This window comes from Oncorhynchus mykiss, chromosome 7, assembly GCF_057628025.1.
Source record: "Oncorhynchus mykiss isolate SJ-2025 chromosome 7, ASM5762802v1, whole genome shotgun sequence".
NCBI classification, from domain to species: Eukaryota; Metazoa; Chordata; class Actinopteri; order Salmoniformes; family Salmonidae; genus Oncorhynchus; species Oncorhynchus mykiss.
Genome location: NC_143028.1, coordinates 14,975,707 through 14,992,649, shown reverse-complemented (window position 1 = coordinate 14,992,649; position 16,943 = coordinate 14,975,707).

Genomic DNA, 16,943 nt, shown 5'->3' with positions numbered 1-16,943 from the left:
TCAGGCTAATCATTCATGAACCCATTCCAAGGTGGCCTGTATCGTAAAATTGAAAATGGTTTATGTTCACTCTCATTTTATTTAGTTTAAACGGGCATACAATTTGCATTGCTATAGGCCCATATCTGTGTCACTATTTTCTATAGGCTACACCACAGGTGCAGATGGGTGAGGGTAGAGTCTAATTAAAAATCACTACAAATCCAACATTACAATCCCAGATTGAAACATAGATATAGTAGCAAACAAAACAAAACGAAACAAACACACATTGGAGACACCATAGGCCTCTTATGTTTGTTAATTGAGAACCTCGTTTTTTTTTGCAACAAGGTAGACGCTCGAGCTTCTTTGTTGTGTGACAACTTTTGTCCATGCTTAGGGATACAATACTTTTTTAAATGACACATAAATAAGAGTAATTAGTCACGAAATAATACATTCTGCTCGAAACTATAGGACTGATTCACATTCAACATGCTAGTATTGAAATCTTTATCCCATAAGCTATAGTGTTAGTGTGGGTAGTTAATTAAATTATAATTGGGACACTATCAATATGCTATTTAGCCAAGTAGCCATTGTGGAGACGCAGTCCCTTTTCAGGCGGTAAATGAGGACTCCGGCTCTTATCTTGCCCGCAAAGAGACGCCTTGAGAGGGGCTGCAAAATATAATTTATAGCTTTTAATTACTCTTCATTCCGCCTGATCAGCTTGGCGTTCATCACAGCAGAGTGAATAAAAGCCGGTCAAAAGCACTGTCACTATTCCCTGGCAAGGCGCTTAATCAAAGTAAGCAGGGCAATATTATGCGCTCAAGAGCACCCCGCGTAATTTCCTAGGTGCTGATAAAGCCAGTTGAATAATGCGGCGAGTCTTCTGAGACACCATTTACAGAAATGACTTTATTGACGGCTTAACGTTGGTAATTCATTTAGCCTTTCATGTACTGGACCTGGATTTGTTGCAGTAATAGGATGATAAATGCACTGACGGCCTGAAGCTCGTATTATTGAATATAGTGGGCTAGGGTGCAACACACACACACACACACACACACACACACACACACACACACACACACACACACACAGTTACGCACACACACACAGTAACGCACACACACACTTCTGCCTTCACTAACGTTAGCTGAAAAGCCCCCAGACAATTTCTAAACGAATGCTCCCACACTTTCTATTTATTTTTTTAGGCCATGATCGAATTGCTTTCATACATTTTCGATAGCTTTACTATTTGGCAGAAAGACAACAGACTGGAAGAATACATTTGCTTTTTTGGTTGTGGGACTTAGGTAGGTGTATGGTGGACTGAAACACCTGGCTGGATGCGTAAATTACCATCAGGACAAAGACAGCCCATATGGATAGAAACGTTCAAGGATATGACCTCAATACACATGTGTCTCTTGCATCCCAGTCTAAGATAACTTGTGGTGTCGTACAATTGAATGTAAATGGGTTGGAGTCAGTTACACAATAACAATTAGGCAACAAAAGGTCAACCTGCACCTTGTCCCAAAGCAGTCAGAACTGGAGCACGCAGGCCAGCGCACAGCACTTGTAAAATCCAATGATCGTTGAGGGGATTGATCAGTGATTTGGGCTATCGGATGAAGTTACAAAGACAGTTGAAAAGCATTGGTTTCATTCGGTTATTTGTGGAATCACAAAACACTCCCACTTAATGTATATCCCTTAAATTAGTCGAATAAACAAACAAAACATGTTCCCGAATGCATCGCTACCTTATGATGAAGGATGTTGTCTGTTAAATTACATTTGGCCGTATTTTGACAATGATATGTCTACCGAGTAATAATCACAAACCCAGGCTACTGGCAACAGCAATATCAGTTTGTAATATTTCCTAAAACGAAGGTTTATCTGTAGTAGAAGGACAGAGAACAATGGAATCAAAAGCATTCTTTCATTTGAACAAAATATAAAAGTATCAAACTTTGTAAAAAAAAAAGCCTAACTATCATAAAGCGAATGAATAACGGTACTGTCTCTTTGCGTCTTGAATTCTTTTCCGGTGAGAAAGGTTGACCATGGTTAGCCGCTCAAGCATTTGCAATGCTTATCTTTTTATTACAGAGAAATATACAAGACATCATAAAGCAATCGGCCTACTGTGAAATAACTGTAAAATCAACTTTATTTGTTGAATAACTTTGCATTCAAGGAATATTTTTTATTTATTTTTATTTTTTTTATTTTACCTTTATTTAACCAGGCAAGTCAGTTAAGAACAAATTCTTATTTTCAATGACGGCCTGGGAACAGTGGGTTCAGTGCCTGTTCAGGGGCAGAACGACAGATTTGTACCTTGTCAGCTCGGGGGTTTGAACTCGCAACCTTCCGGTTACTAGTCCAACGCTCTAACCACTAGGCTACCCTGCCGCCCCACAAACTAATGTGATATTGTATTATTTTATAGTTTATTATATAACATTATAATATGTTAGTATTACATTACATTTCATCTGATCTAATCTTATGTCATATAATATTATATGATATTGTGTTTTCTTATAATACATTAGCTATAGCTTACATATTTTAGATTAAAAACTATTGGGTAGATTGATAATCCACATTTTAAAACTGAAATGCTTATCTCAAAAGCTAGTGTACTTCAATATAAGAAACTAGCCATAATAAATTATCAATATGCTATTGAGCTAAATAGCCATTGTGAATTGTAATTATTCACGACCGTTGCCTCATATACAGAAGGCCTAAATTAGCTGTTCAGAACCCGGTCCATTGCAATTGCGTGTTGCCTACATCTAGGCTAGCTTTGAACAATATTTACATTCGTCAATATACAACCATTGTATTACCAAAATAGTACATGCATTGTAATTGATTCAATTGTATGCTCCTTGTAATAATGAAATAAAGTCACCTCTTAAGGATACGCTTCATCTGCTAGGCTTACTCATATGCAGCTTAAAGACCCATATAGGCCTAGGCGTATTTCATGTAGACAATTATCAAGTTTCAGATCGGTTACACGTTGTTTCTTCTATTCTAGAGATTCGAACTGGGTGTTGAAAAGTGCTCTTCCATTTCTCTGATAGGCTACAGGGCTTGATACAGTGCGAGACATTTAGATACGACTCCGGAATTGTGCTGTCCTCAAGTGGCCACTTCAAGAAATGGGCTTCCCTCGTTCCCAGTGACACCATTCAAGTCACGTTCAGCTATTCATAGTAATGATGGTGCCAATATAAAACCCATAAACAGTGTCACCGTTTAATAAGGTGTAAATCATATACTGTATGTTGAAATACGTTACTAGGAAATGTGCAGACCTAAGCCTACTTTTTCCCTTTACATTTTAATATATGTTTTTTTAAGTTTAAGTTATTTTTGTTTAGTTAGAATATATGGATGTGAATGATATACATTTCAAGATTTATATCTTTCCTTGTGCAAATAGTTTCTCTTATCAACTGTCAAGTTGGACTTTTGGACTATACTTGGAAAATATTATTATTATTATTATATATGCGTCATCATCGTCTTTATAGTCGTCACTGTTTTTGGCCTAAACAGCTTCATGCAAGTCTTCGCAATTTACCAATTACATTAATATTACAAACTTGGGTGACATCTTGTGGTCATTCTTGTCATTGTTTTGTCTTATGAACAGAAGGAAGGAATAAAGGAGGGATGGAACGGAGGGAGGAAGTAAGGATGCGAGAAAGCAAACCGCTTCAGAAATTCAAACAGGGATTCTTCTTATCATGTCCAGTAGATGGCAGACAATCGCTAATAAGCTAAATCAGTTCTGCAGCATGCTCTCAGTTGAATGTGCAGTGGTAACATAGCCATATACCACAACCAAACGTAAGATGCAAACAAGCATGTAAACCATCAAAGGAGTAAGCATTATTAAGCATAGCTGTATGTTGCTGTACATAAAATACAATTTCTGTACATAAAGTATAATGTTTCAGCGTGTGAGACAAACATTTCAAAATGGCACTAAATTCTTCCTATTGATGAGCAAGCGTGCCCCATGACAGGCTTTCAATCCCCTCCTACTGTAATTACGAACCTACTAGTCTGCAGAGCAGCATTGATAATTAGGTTATGAATAAAGACATCACAGCATCCCAAATGGCAAATATTCCCTATGCAGTGCACAACTTTTTCCATAATCAATCATTTACAGAGATATTCCAAAGAGAAGATGACATGTGAATGACACCCTCTCACTGCCCCACAACCACTGTCTTCCTCTGTTGCTCTTTTCAAGGATTACTTTTATTTCTATTTCATGCCATACCAATGTTGAGTAAATGTACATTGTGTCAATACACAGGACGACTGTAGAGCCTTGATTTGAACATACAGGGCTACTGGAGAAATGCAATGAACATGCACGGCACAGGAGGCTGTTGAGGGGAGGACAGCTCCTAATAATGGCTGAAAACGAGTGAATGGAATGGAATGGTATCAAACACATGGGAAGTGCAATACCATTCCACCTATTCCGTTCCACCCATTACTATTAGCCCATCCTCCCCAATTAAGGTACCACCAGCCACCTATGACGCACACCATCACCATCATTTGGGTCATATCTCTATCAGATTGCATTTAAATGATCTGTCTGGATTTTTTGTTGAAGATGTCTGCACAAACATACAGAATGAAAAGAAAATCCTATTCAAAACCTCTCTCAGCCAAGGTTGTCTCAGCCAAGGTTTTTGCACATCCCACTATCATCATCCACCACTGAAAGTCTCACCACACTCTTGAAATGCAAGAAGTATGCCCACAATCCCACATCTCAGCCCTCAGACATTTATATGCCAGAGAGGTAGAGGAGATGTTTGCATACTAAACAGTAATTATCATTCTGCTCTCTCACTTGCGCTCTCTCTCTCTCTCTCTCTCTCTCTTTTTTTTTTTTTCACATACACACACACAAACCCACACAAACACACGAAGGAGAGCTTGTGGAGTTTGTCAGGGTCGGTCTGACAGAGCAATGGAAGGGAGTGGGAAGATGGATGCACACTAAACGTATTGTATTCACTACATTATATACTTTCATATAATACGTAATGACAAATGTCTTCATCAGGGTTTTTTTTTATAGCGCTTGTTTTATTGCATACCTTTGCGGGGGAAAAGAAAGGACACTTTCAATCTTCAATCATTTTCAACTGACGTCTCCCAAACTTGAAGTCGTTCAGAGGAAGGAAACTGGAGGTCGTAGTTTCTGTGCCTTTCACCACTGAACACAAGGTCACAGTTGTTGTGCTTTTCAGACACCTTTCATGGCAGGTTTTGACCTTGTTGACAGTAGGCTGCTGTTGTGACTACCACAGCAGTCATCACTGTGACACTCTGCTACGCGACTTGGGTCATGTCTTTCATTTAACACAGTACCTTTCTTATTCTTCAGCCTCTCTGAGTATGTGCAGCACCCAGTGTAGGGTATGACAAAATCATTCATTTTTTCCAACTGCTTACACACGTTTTCAAAACTGTCTCCTTTTTTTCAAAACTCTACACACAATTCCCAAAACTGCACACACAAAATGCAAAATGCCTCACATCTCCTTCAAAATGTAACACTGCATTCAAAATGCCATAAACACATGTCAGAATGAAGCATTTGCATCAAATGGCAAACACTGCTTTCATAATAGTACATTTCTGGATATACCATGTAAACACTGTTGTTCTAAATCTAAAGCTCTTTGGTCTTTCATAGGCTTATATCTACATTTCAATACAATGTTCTACAGTGAAAGTCATCTGCTGAGAGGGGTAACAAGTACACTGTAAACACCAATGCAATGTAGAAACAGAAAATATTTATTAGGCCAAACATTACTGTTGTATACAGTAGCTTACAACAAAAACCATAAACATGTGTAAACCAAAAGTATATTTTTTAGAGGGGGGCAGTCCAGGAATTGGGGGGGGGGGCTCAGGCTCCTGATCTGGATCAAGGACAAGCATTGTGTAACTTGCATCCAGAAAAGTGAGCATATGGCCGGTGTTGTACGGACCCAGTGTGGCATTGTGATGGAAGACCCAGTTTTGAGTGATGGCAGCACACATAGTTATATTACCCCCACGCTGTCCAGGGACATTGGTAATTGCCCTCTGTCCTATTACATTTCTTCCGAGGTGCCTGGTTTTGGTGAGGTTGAAGCCAACCTCATCCACATGAATAAATGAATGGCGAATTACATGGGTATCCAGCTCCAATACTCTCTGTAACAGACAAAAGGATATACAAATGGGTAAATATGGTATATCTGAAGTACTGGAAGTAGTGTTGCATACATACCTCTACAAAGTCATGTTGCATATTCTTGACTCTGTCAGAGTTTCTCTCAAATGGCACCTTGTAAAGTTGTTTCATCGTCACTCGGTGCCGTTGGAGGATGCGTTGTATGGTCGACAGGCTTACAGCATTGAGGTTGTTAAATATGGTGTCATTATTCAAGATATGCTCTCTTATTCCTCGAATCCTAATTGCATTGTTGGCCAAAACCATATTTATAATTGCAGTCTCTTGAACATCTGTAAACAAGCGTCCTCGTCCTCCATGATGTCTTTGCCTTTCCACTCTGTACAGAATTCAAACACAGTATGTGTTCAGCATAGGAACTGTAAACAATGTACAAAAAAATGTAGTACAGCATGATAACCAACCTTATTCATTCAATGCAGTGCAGTAAATGGATGGCTTAGAGTTATAAATGTTTATGCAATACTATGCAGTCATACGTATTTTACAGTACATTACTGTAATGCTAAAATAGTCATTAGATAGTTGCATACCTGTTCTCATTTCTGAAGGTTCGAATTATGGACGCCACTGTAAATCAACTCAAGAGTCCAGCCTCTCTCATGGTCAAAACGTGGTTGATCACATGATCAACAAGTGTTGCCCAAATCTCATCAGAGATGGCTATCCTTCCTTCTCTTCTTTGCCCTCGTCCTCTTCTTCCTCTTCCTCTCCCTCCTACTCCTCTTGCTCTCTGTCCATTGTTGGCATCCATTGTTCAAAATAGGTAATCTGACCTTTGACCTATTTATAGGCCTATACTACAGTAAAGCAGTGATTGGTTAGTGATCGGTAGGAGGGAGTTTTGCCTTCCATGGTGACATCACCATGTGGTAAATTATACTGACCAAAAATATAAACGCACATGTAATGTGTTGGTCCATGTTTCATGAGCTGAAATAAAAGATTCCAGAAGTGGTCCATAGGCACAAAAAGACAATATCTCTCAAAAATGTGTTTACATCCTGTTAGTGAGCATTTCTCCTTTGCCACCTTACAGGTGTGGCATATTGTGTTGGGGACAAGAAAAGGCCACTCTAAAATGTGCAATCTACCATAAGCTGCCTCCAACACTGCTTTAGAGCAGGTATTACCAAACTTGAGTACGCACACCCCCAGTGTAGCGCGCAATGCCGTCGGGGGTTCGCCAAATTAAAATGTGATTCACATTTACAGTTTTTTACAATTGCTAACAAGCGTTTACCTACACTTAAGATACTTTTTCTCAACTCTTAACACAGCAACACACCTACATCACACAATTAGCCAAATAGTAAATATTCTGCTCAAAACCACATTTTGTTCATTAAATACCAACTCTGCATTTCAAAATGCAAAAAAAAAAACTTTCTCTACATACGCTAACTCTATCAAAACTAGGCAAACCTGACTCAATATCTAATAATTCTGTCAAAACACTAGCACATGTTTTCTATCCAAGAGGAACAAATCATAGCACAAAGACTTTCAAAATACTAACAGTTGATGGCATTTCAAAAACTGCATTACTTTCATGTTTCAGTTCTGCCTGCAGACAATAGACAATATGACATCCATTGTTTTTTATAATTCAGTTTCCTTTTAATGTAAACCACTCTACATTCTTTGTTTGAGTGTCGAATGTGTGCATTTTTGGCAACATACTTTATAAAAGTGAATGAGTCATCTTTACTTTATAGAATGTACAGTAGATAAAATAGTAAGTGACAGAATTGCTGCAGTAAAAGCTTTATTAGCAACATGAAATTGCTGCCGGTGATCAACAACACATCCAACATACATGGCCTTTGGTTCAACAACACATCCAACATACATGGCCTTTGGTTCAACAACACATCCAACATACATGGCCTTTGGTTCAACAACACATCCAACATACATGGCCTTTGGTTCAACAGCACATCCAACATACATGGCCTTTGGTTCAACAACACATCCAACATACATGGCCTTTGGTTCAACAACACATCCAACATACATGGCCTTTGGTTCAACAGCACATCCAACATACATGGCCTTTGGTTCAACAGCACATCCAACATACATGGCCTTTGGTTCAACAACACATCCAACATACATGGCCTTTGGTTCAACAGCACATCCAACATACATGGCCTTTGGTTCAACAACACATCCAACATACATGGCCTTTGGTTCAACAACACATCCAACATACATGGCCTTTGGTTAAACAGCACATCCAACATACATGGCCTTTGGTTCAACAACACATCCAACATACATGGCCTTTGGTTCAACAACACATCCAACATACATGGCCTTTGGTTCAACAGCACATCCAACATTCATGGCCTTTTGTTCAACAACACATCCAACATACATGGCCTTTGCTTCAACAGCACATCCAACATACATGGCCTTTGGTTCAACAGCACATCCAACACACATAGCCTTTGGTTCAACAACACATCCAACATACATGGCCTTTGGTTCAACAACACATCCAACATACATGGCCTTTGGTTCAACAACACATCCAACATACATGGCCTTTGGTTCAACAACACATCCAACATACATGGCCTTTGGTTCAACAGCACATCCAACATACATGGCCTTTGGTTCAACAACACATCCAACATACATGGCCTTTGGTTCAACAGCACATCCAACATACATGGCCTTTGGTTCAACAGCACATCCAACATACATGGTAGGGAGGAGGAAAAGGGAAACCATTCTTAGATGGGATGCAAACAAGTTTGTGATTGCATGTGAATGGTGGAATGCTACATTGTCCCATGCAATCACAAATGTCCTAATGTTTCCTCCCTCCTGTTCCCTTTCTGCTTCTGGCACCAGTTGTTGGTGGAGGTCATCTAAAAACAAAAGGCGCTCAGTGTTGTAGGAACCAAACTGGCATTTCTGCAGGACCAAACCAGCACTCCAGACTGCAGCACACATTGTGATATTTGCTCCTCTCTGACCCGGCACATCAACGGTGGCCCTTTTCCCGATGATGTTTCTTCCCCGCCGACGTGTTTTTGCCAGGTTAAACCAAGCCTCGTCTACATAAATTATTTAATGTGGGGTCTGATTAGCCTCCAACTCCATGACTCTCTGAATGAAATCAAACACAGTATGTGTAAATGCTTTTCAGTATGTCCTACTGTATGTACTGTAACTCATGTTTACATGTAGAGTAGCATAGTGTAAAACTCACTATAGAACAAGACATCTTGGATAGACACCATACCTGGATGTATTGGTGCCGGAGTGTCTTGACCCGCTCACTGTCCCTTTCAAAAGGAACTGTGTACTACTGTTTCATTCGAACTCTGTGATTGGTCAGAGTCCGAGCCAATGGTAGTCAGGCTGATGCTTTCCACGTTGTGAAATACCAGGTTGTCCTCTACAATTTTGCATTGTCAGCAATGTCCAATCCTACAATGGCATGCTCTTGGTCTTCACTTCGCTTTCCTCTTCCCGCAGAGGTAGGAAGACGTTGCGTCATTTAGAGGAACAAAAATACAACATATGTACAGTATTTGCATTGGGACTGGTGACCTACAGTTACTGTGAGACATAGCAACAGTAATGATAGAAGAAGCCCTTGTGAAATGCATTACATACCTGTTGGTTTGTTGAAAATTCCAGATAATGGAAGCCACGTTTAACCGTCGAGATTAGGCTGGACTCTTTCTCAGTGATATACCATGGTTTATCACATGGTCTATGATGGTGGCTCTTATTTCATCAGTGACAACACCTCTTACTCTCCTTTGAACACCACCACACATTTTTACTCCTCTCACCCTACCTCTCCTTCTCCCTTGTCCAAGTCCAACTACTCCTCTGCCTGGTCCAGCTACTCCTCTGCCTGGTCCAACTACTCCTCTCCCTGGTCCAGCTACTCCTCTCCCTGGTCCAGCTACTCCTCTCCCTGGTCCAACTACTCCTCTCCCTGGTCCAACTACTCCTCCTCCTGGTCCAACTACTCCTCTGCCTGGTCTAACTACTCATCTGCCTGGTCCAGCTACTCCTCTGCCTGGTCCAACTACTCCTCTGCCTGGTCCAACTACTCCTCTGCCTGGTCCAACTACTCCTCTGTCTGGTCCAACTACTCCTCTCCCTGGTCCAGCGACTCCTCTGCCTGGTCCAACTGCTCCTCCCCCTGGTCCAGCTACTCCTCTGACTGGTCCAACTACTCCTCTGCCTGGTCCAGCTACTCACATTCTTACTCCTCTCCTGGTCCAACTACTCCTCTGCTTGGTCCAACTACTCCTCTCCCTGGTCCAACTATTCCTCTCCCTGGTCCAACTACTCCTCTCCCTGGTCCAGCTATTCCTCTGCCTGGTCCAACTACTCCTGTGCCTTGTCCAGCTACTCACATTCTTACTCCTCTCCTGGAACAACTACCCCTTTGCTTGGTCTAACTACTCCTCTCCCTGGTCCAACTATTCCTCTCCCTGGTCCAACTACTCCTCTCCCTGGTCCAGCTACTCCTCTGCCTGGTCCAACTACTCCTCTGCCTTGTCCAGCTACTCACATTCTTACTCCTCTCCTGGAACAACTACCCCTTTGCTTGGTCCAACTACTCCTCTCCCTGGTCCAACTATTCCTCTCCCTGGTCCAACTACCCCTCTGCTTGGTCTAACTACTCCTCTCCCTGGTCCAACTATTCCTCTCCCTGGTCCAATTACTCCTCTCCCTGGTCCAACAACTCCTCTCCCTGGTCCAGCTATTCCTCTGTCTGGTCCAACTACTCCTCTGCCTGGTCCAGCTACTCCTCACCCTGGTTCAACTACTCCTCTGCCTGGTCCAACTACTCCTCTGTCTGGTCCAACTACTCCTCTCCCTGGTCCAGCGACTCCTCTGCCTGGTCCAACTGCTCCTCCCCCTGGTCCAGCTACTCCTCTGACTGGTCCAACTACTCCTCTGCCTGGTCCAGCTACTCACATTCTTACTCCTCTCCTGGTCCAACTACTCCTCTGCTTGGTCCAACTACTCCTCTCCCTGGTCCAACTATTCCTCTCCCTGGTCCAACTACTCCTCTCCCTGGTCCAGCTATTCCTCTGCCTGGTCCAACTACTCCTGTGCCTTGTCCAGCTACTCACATTCTTACTCCTCTCCTGGAACAACTACCCCTTTGCTTTGTCTAACTACTCCTCTCCCTGGTCCAACTATTCCTCTCCCTGGTCCAACTACTCCTCTCCCTGGTCCAGCTACTCCTCTGCCTGGTCCAACTACTCCTCTGCCTTGTCCAGCTACTCACATTCTTACTCCTCTCCTGGAACAACTACCCCTTTGCTTGGTCCAACTACTCCTCTCCCTGGTCCAACTATTCCTCTCCCTGGTCCAACTACTCCTCTGCTTGGTCTAACTACTCCTCTCCCTGGTCCAACTATTCCTCTCCCTGGTCCAATTACTCCTCTCCCTGGTCCAACAACTCCTCTCCCTGGTCCAGCTATTCCTCTGTCTGGTCCAACTACTCCTCTGCCTGGTCCAGCTACTCCTCACCCTGGTTCAACTACTCCTCTGCCTGGTCCAACTACTCCTCTGTCTGGTCCAACTACTCCTCTCCCTGGTCCAGCGACTCCTCTGCCTGGTCCAACTGCTTCTCCCCATGGTCCAGCTACTCCTCTGACTGGTCCAACTACTCCTCTGCCTGGTCCAGCTACTCGCATTCTTACTCCTCTCCTGGTCCAACTACTCCTCTGCTTGGTCCAACTACTCCTCTCCCTGGTCCAACTATTCCTCTCCCTGGTCCAACTACTCCTCTCCCTGGTCCAGCTATTCCTCTGCCTGGTCCAACTACTCCTCTGCCTTGTCCAGCTACTCACATTCTTACTCCTCTCCTGGAACAACTACCCCTTTGCTTGGTCCAACAACTCCTCTCCCTGGTCCAACTATTCCTCTCCCTGGTCCAACTACTCCTCTGCTTGGTCTAACTACTCCTCTCCCTGGTCCAACTATTCCTCTCCCTGGTCCAATTACTCCTCTCCCTGGTCCAACAACTCCTCTCCCTGGTCCAGCTATTCTTCTGTCTGGTCCAACTACTCCTCTGCCTGGTCCAGCTACTCCTCACCCTGGTTCAACTACTCCTCTGCCTGGTCCAACTACTCCTCTGTCTGGTCCAACTACTCCTCTCCCTGGTCCAGCGACTCCTCTGCCTGGTCCAACTGCTCCTCCCCCTGGTCCAGCTACTCCTCTGACTGGTCCAACTACTCCTCTGCCTGGTCCAGCTACTCACATTCTTACTCCTCTCCTGGTCCAACTACTCCTCTGCTTGGTCCAACTGCTCCTCTCCCTGGTCCAACTATTCCTCTCCCTGGTCCAACTACTCCTCTCCCTCGTCCAGCTATTCCTCTGCCTGGTCCAACTACTCCTGTGCCTTGTCCAGCTACTCACATTCTTACTCCTCTCCTGGAACAACTACCCCTTTGCTTTGTCTAACTACTCCTCTCCCTGGTCCAACTATTCCTCTCCCTGGTCCAGCTACTCCTCTGCCTGGTCCAACTACTCCTCTGCCCTGTCCAGCTACTCACATTCTTACTCCTCTCCTGGAACAACTACCCCTTTGCTTGGTCCAACTACTCCTCTCCCTGGTCCAACTATTCCTCTCCCTGGTCCAACTACTCCTCTGCTTGGTCTAACTACTCCTCTCCCTGGTCCAACTATTCCTCTCCCTGGTCCAATTACTCCTCTCCCTGGTCCAACAACTCCTCTCCCTGGTCCAGCTATTCCTCTGTCTGGTCCAACTACTCCTCTGCCTGGTCCAGCTACTCCTCTGCCTGGTTCAACTACTCCTCTGCCTGGTCCAACTACTCCTCTGTCTGGTCCAACTACTCCTCTCCCTGGTCCAGCGACTCCTCTGCCTGGTCCAACTGCTCCTCCCCCTGGTCCAGCTACTCCTCTGACTGGTCCAACTACTCCTCTGCCTGGTCCAGCTACTCGCATTCTTACTTATCTCCTGGTCCAACTACTCCTCTGCTTGGTCCAACTACTCCTCTCCCTGGTCCAACTATTCCTCTCCCTGGTCCAACTACTCCTCTCCCTGGTCCAGCTATTCCTCTGCCTGGTCCAACTACTCCTCTGCCTTGTCCAGCTACTCACATTCTTACTCCTCTCCTGGAACAACTACCCCTTTGCTTGGTCCAACTACTCCTCTCCCTGGTCCAACTATTCCTCTCCCTGGTCCAACTACTCCTCTGCTTGGTCTAACTACTCCTCTCCCTGGTCCAACTATTCCTCTCCCTGGTCCAATTACTCCTCTCCCTGGTCCAACAACTCCTCTCCCTGGTCCAGCTATTCCTCTGTCTGGTCCAACTACTCCTCTGCCTGGTCCAGCTACTCCTCACCCTGGTTCAACTACTCCTCTGCCTGGTCCAACTACTCCTCTGTCTGGTCCAACTACTCCTCTCCCTGGTCCAGCGACTCCTCTGCCTGGTCCAACTGCTTCTCCCCCTGGTCCAGCTACTCCTCTGACTGGTCCAACTACTCCTCTGCCTGGTCCAGCTACTCGCATTCTTACTCCTCTCCTGGTCCAACTACTCCTCTGCTTTTGTCCAACTACTCCTCTCCCTGGTCCAACTATTCCTCTCCCTGGTCCAACTACTCCTTTCCCTGGTCCAGCTATTCCTCTGCCTGGTCCAACTACTCCTGTGCCTTGTCCAGCTACTCACATTCTTACTCCTCTCCTGGAACAACTACCCCTTTGCTTGGTCCAACTACTCCTCTCCCTGGTCCAACTATTCCTCTCCCTGGTCCAACTACTCCTCTCCCTGGTCCAACTACTCCTCTGCTTGGTCTAACTACTCCTCTCCCTGGTCCAACTATTCCTCTCCCTGGTCCAATTACTCCTCTCCCTGGTCCAACAACTCCTCTCCCTGGTCCAACTAATCCTCTCCCTGGTCCAGCTATCCCTCTGCCTGGTCCAACTACTCCTCTCCCTGGTCCAATTACTCCTCTCCCTGGTCCAACTACTCCTCTCCCTGGTCCAGCTAATCCTCTCCCTGGTCCAACTACTCCTCTGCCTGATCCAGCTACTCCTCTCCCTGGTGCAACTATTCCTCTCCCTTGTCCAGACATTTTTTTTCTGCTCCTCTGTGTTGTTCTATATCCACATTGAACAAAATCAATCCAAAGAGTCCCATTTTTACTGTGTATGTCCACGTCATTGAAAGACCTTCAACACCTGGTTATGTTGAGATTGGAATCAGCTGTGGTTGGTCTATTTTACACATCTTACAGTAAATCAGCTATTTCTCAATGTTTTAATGATCTGTACATTCAATAATGCTTATCAGCTGTTTCAATATAGCTTTTGAGCTGCTGTTGTTGCAGAAGTAGAGGTTTTATACCATATTTAAGGTTTTGAACATTAGGTCTTCATTTCTGGCATGCTGTGTGCAAGCATTTGTAAATAAGACAAGAAAGATCTACGATTTTGGTATTGGGTAAGCTTGTATGTAAAGAAAATGTAAGCATTTTAGAAATGTATTAATTGACTGCATATTCTGTGAAAACAACATGACTTGTGTTAATGGTATAATCCACAACAGACGGATGTTGTGCTAATTGTGTTTAGAGTTTTGAAAATGGGACTACATATTGGACAAAAGGATGTTAGCGATTGTAAAAAATTGTACAAATTCAATTGAAAAAAAACAAACATGTCTTCACATTTTCAAACAGTCCATTTATATTTTCCAATAGGGCTATACATTTGGGTGAGGTTTTTTGTCGCTTAAGTAGCCAAAAATAAAATTTAACCATCTAGTGTTCAGCGAAATAACAACACAATGTCAAATACTGGTAGCCTACTCAAATAATTAACATCCAATCACATTAACCGTTACTCTCTCATGGGAATTCCACTAACTACGTGTGTAGCCAAACGGAGTTGCTGCTCATGTTGGTATCTGTACTGATGGTGCAAAAGCCATGACAGAGAGACATAGTGGAGCCGTAACGCACGTGCAAGCAGTTGCTCCCGACGCCATTTTGGTACACTGCAGCATCCACCTAGAGGCTCTTGCTGCCAAGGGAATGCCTGACAGCTTAAAAGACGTTTGGACACTACAGTGAAAATGGTTAACTTTGTTAAAGCTAGGCCCCTGAACACTTGTGTATTTTGTGCATCGACCATGTAACACTTTTACAACATACAGAAGTGCTCTGGTTATCAAGGGGCAAAGTATTGACACGTTTCTTTGAATTGAGAAACAAGCTTAAAGTTTTCTTTACTGACCATAATTTTCACTTGTCTGACCGCTTGCACAGTGACACATTTCTCACACGACTGGCCTATCTGGGTGTTTTTTTCTCGCCTGAATTATCTGAATCTAGGATTACAGGGACTCTCCGCAACTATCAATGTGCGGGACAACATTTAAGCTATGATTAAGAAGTTGGAACTCTTCTCTGTCTACATTAACATGGACAACACACAAGTATTTCCATCATTGTGTGATTTATTTTGTGTGCAAATGAACTCAAGCTTACGGGCAATGTCAGATGTGATATAGCGAAGCACCTTGGTGACTTGGGTACGCAATTACGCAGGTACTTTTCCGAAACGCATGACACAAACAACTGGATTTGTTATCCCTTTCATGCCCTGCCTCCAGTCCACTTACCGATATCTGAACAAGAGAGCCTCATCGAAATTGCAACAATCGGTTCTGTGAAAATTGAATTTAATCAGAAGCCACTGCCAGATTTCTGGATAGGGCTGCGCTCAGAGTATCCTGCCTTGGCAAATTGCGTTGTTAAGACACTGATGCCCTTTGCAACCATGTACTGATGTGAGAGTGGATTCTCGGCCCTCACTAGCATGAAATACAGGCACAGACTGTGTGTGGAAAATGATTTAAGACTGAGACTCTCTCCAATACAACCCAACATTGCAGAGTTATGTGCATCCTTTCAAGCATACCCGTCTCATTAACCTGTGGTGAGTTATTCACAATTTTTGATTAACAAATAAGGTTTTATATGTAAGATGGTTAAATAAAGAGACAAATTATAGATTATTATTATATCATTATTTGTGCCCTGGTCCTATAAGAGCTATTTGTCACTTCCCACGAGCCGGGTTGTGACTAAAACTCACACTCATTCTTATGTTTAATAAATGTATCGTATAGAGTGTGTGACAGGCTTACAATGATGGCAAAAAAACTACATTTGAGAGTACGCTGACCCTGGTGCTAGTGGGGGTACGCAACTGGAGGTTGAATGTTTGAAGGAGTACGGGACTATAAATTCGGGAACCACTGCTTTAGAAAATTTGGCAGGACGTCCAACCGTCCTCACAACTACAGACCATGTGTAACCACGCCAGTCCAGGACCTCCACATCTGGCTTCATCAGCTGCAGGATGGTCTGAGACCAGCCACCCGGACAGCTGATGAAACTGTGTGTTTGCACAACCGAAGAATTTCTGCACAAACGGTCAGAAACCATCTCAGGGAAGCTCAAACGTGTGCTCATTGTCCTCACCAGGGTCTTGACCTGACTGCAGTTCAGCGTCGTAACCAACTTCAGTGGGCAAATCCTCACCTGTGATGGCCACTGACACGCTGGAGAAGTGTTTCAACTGTACCAGGCTGTCGTCATGTGGGCGAGT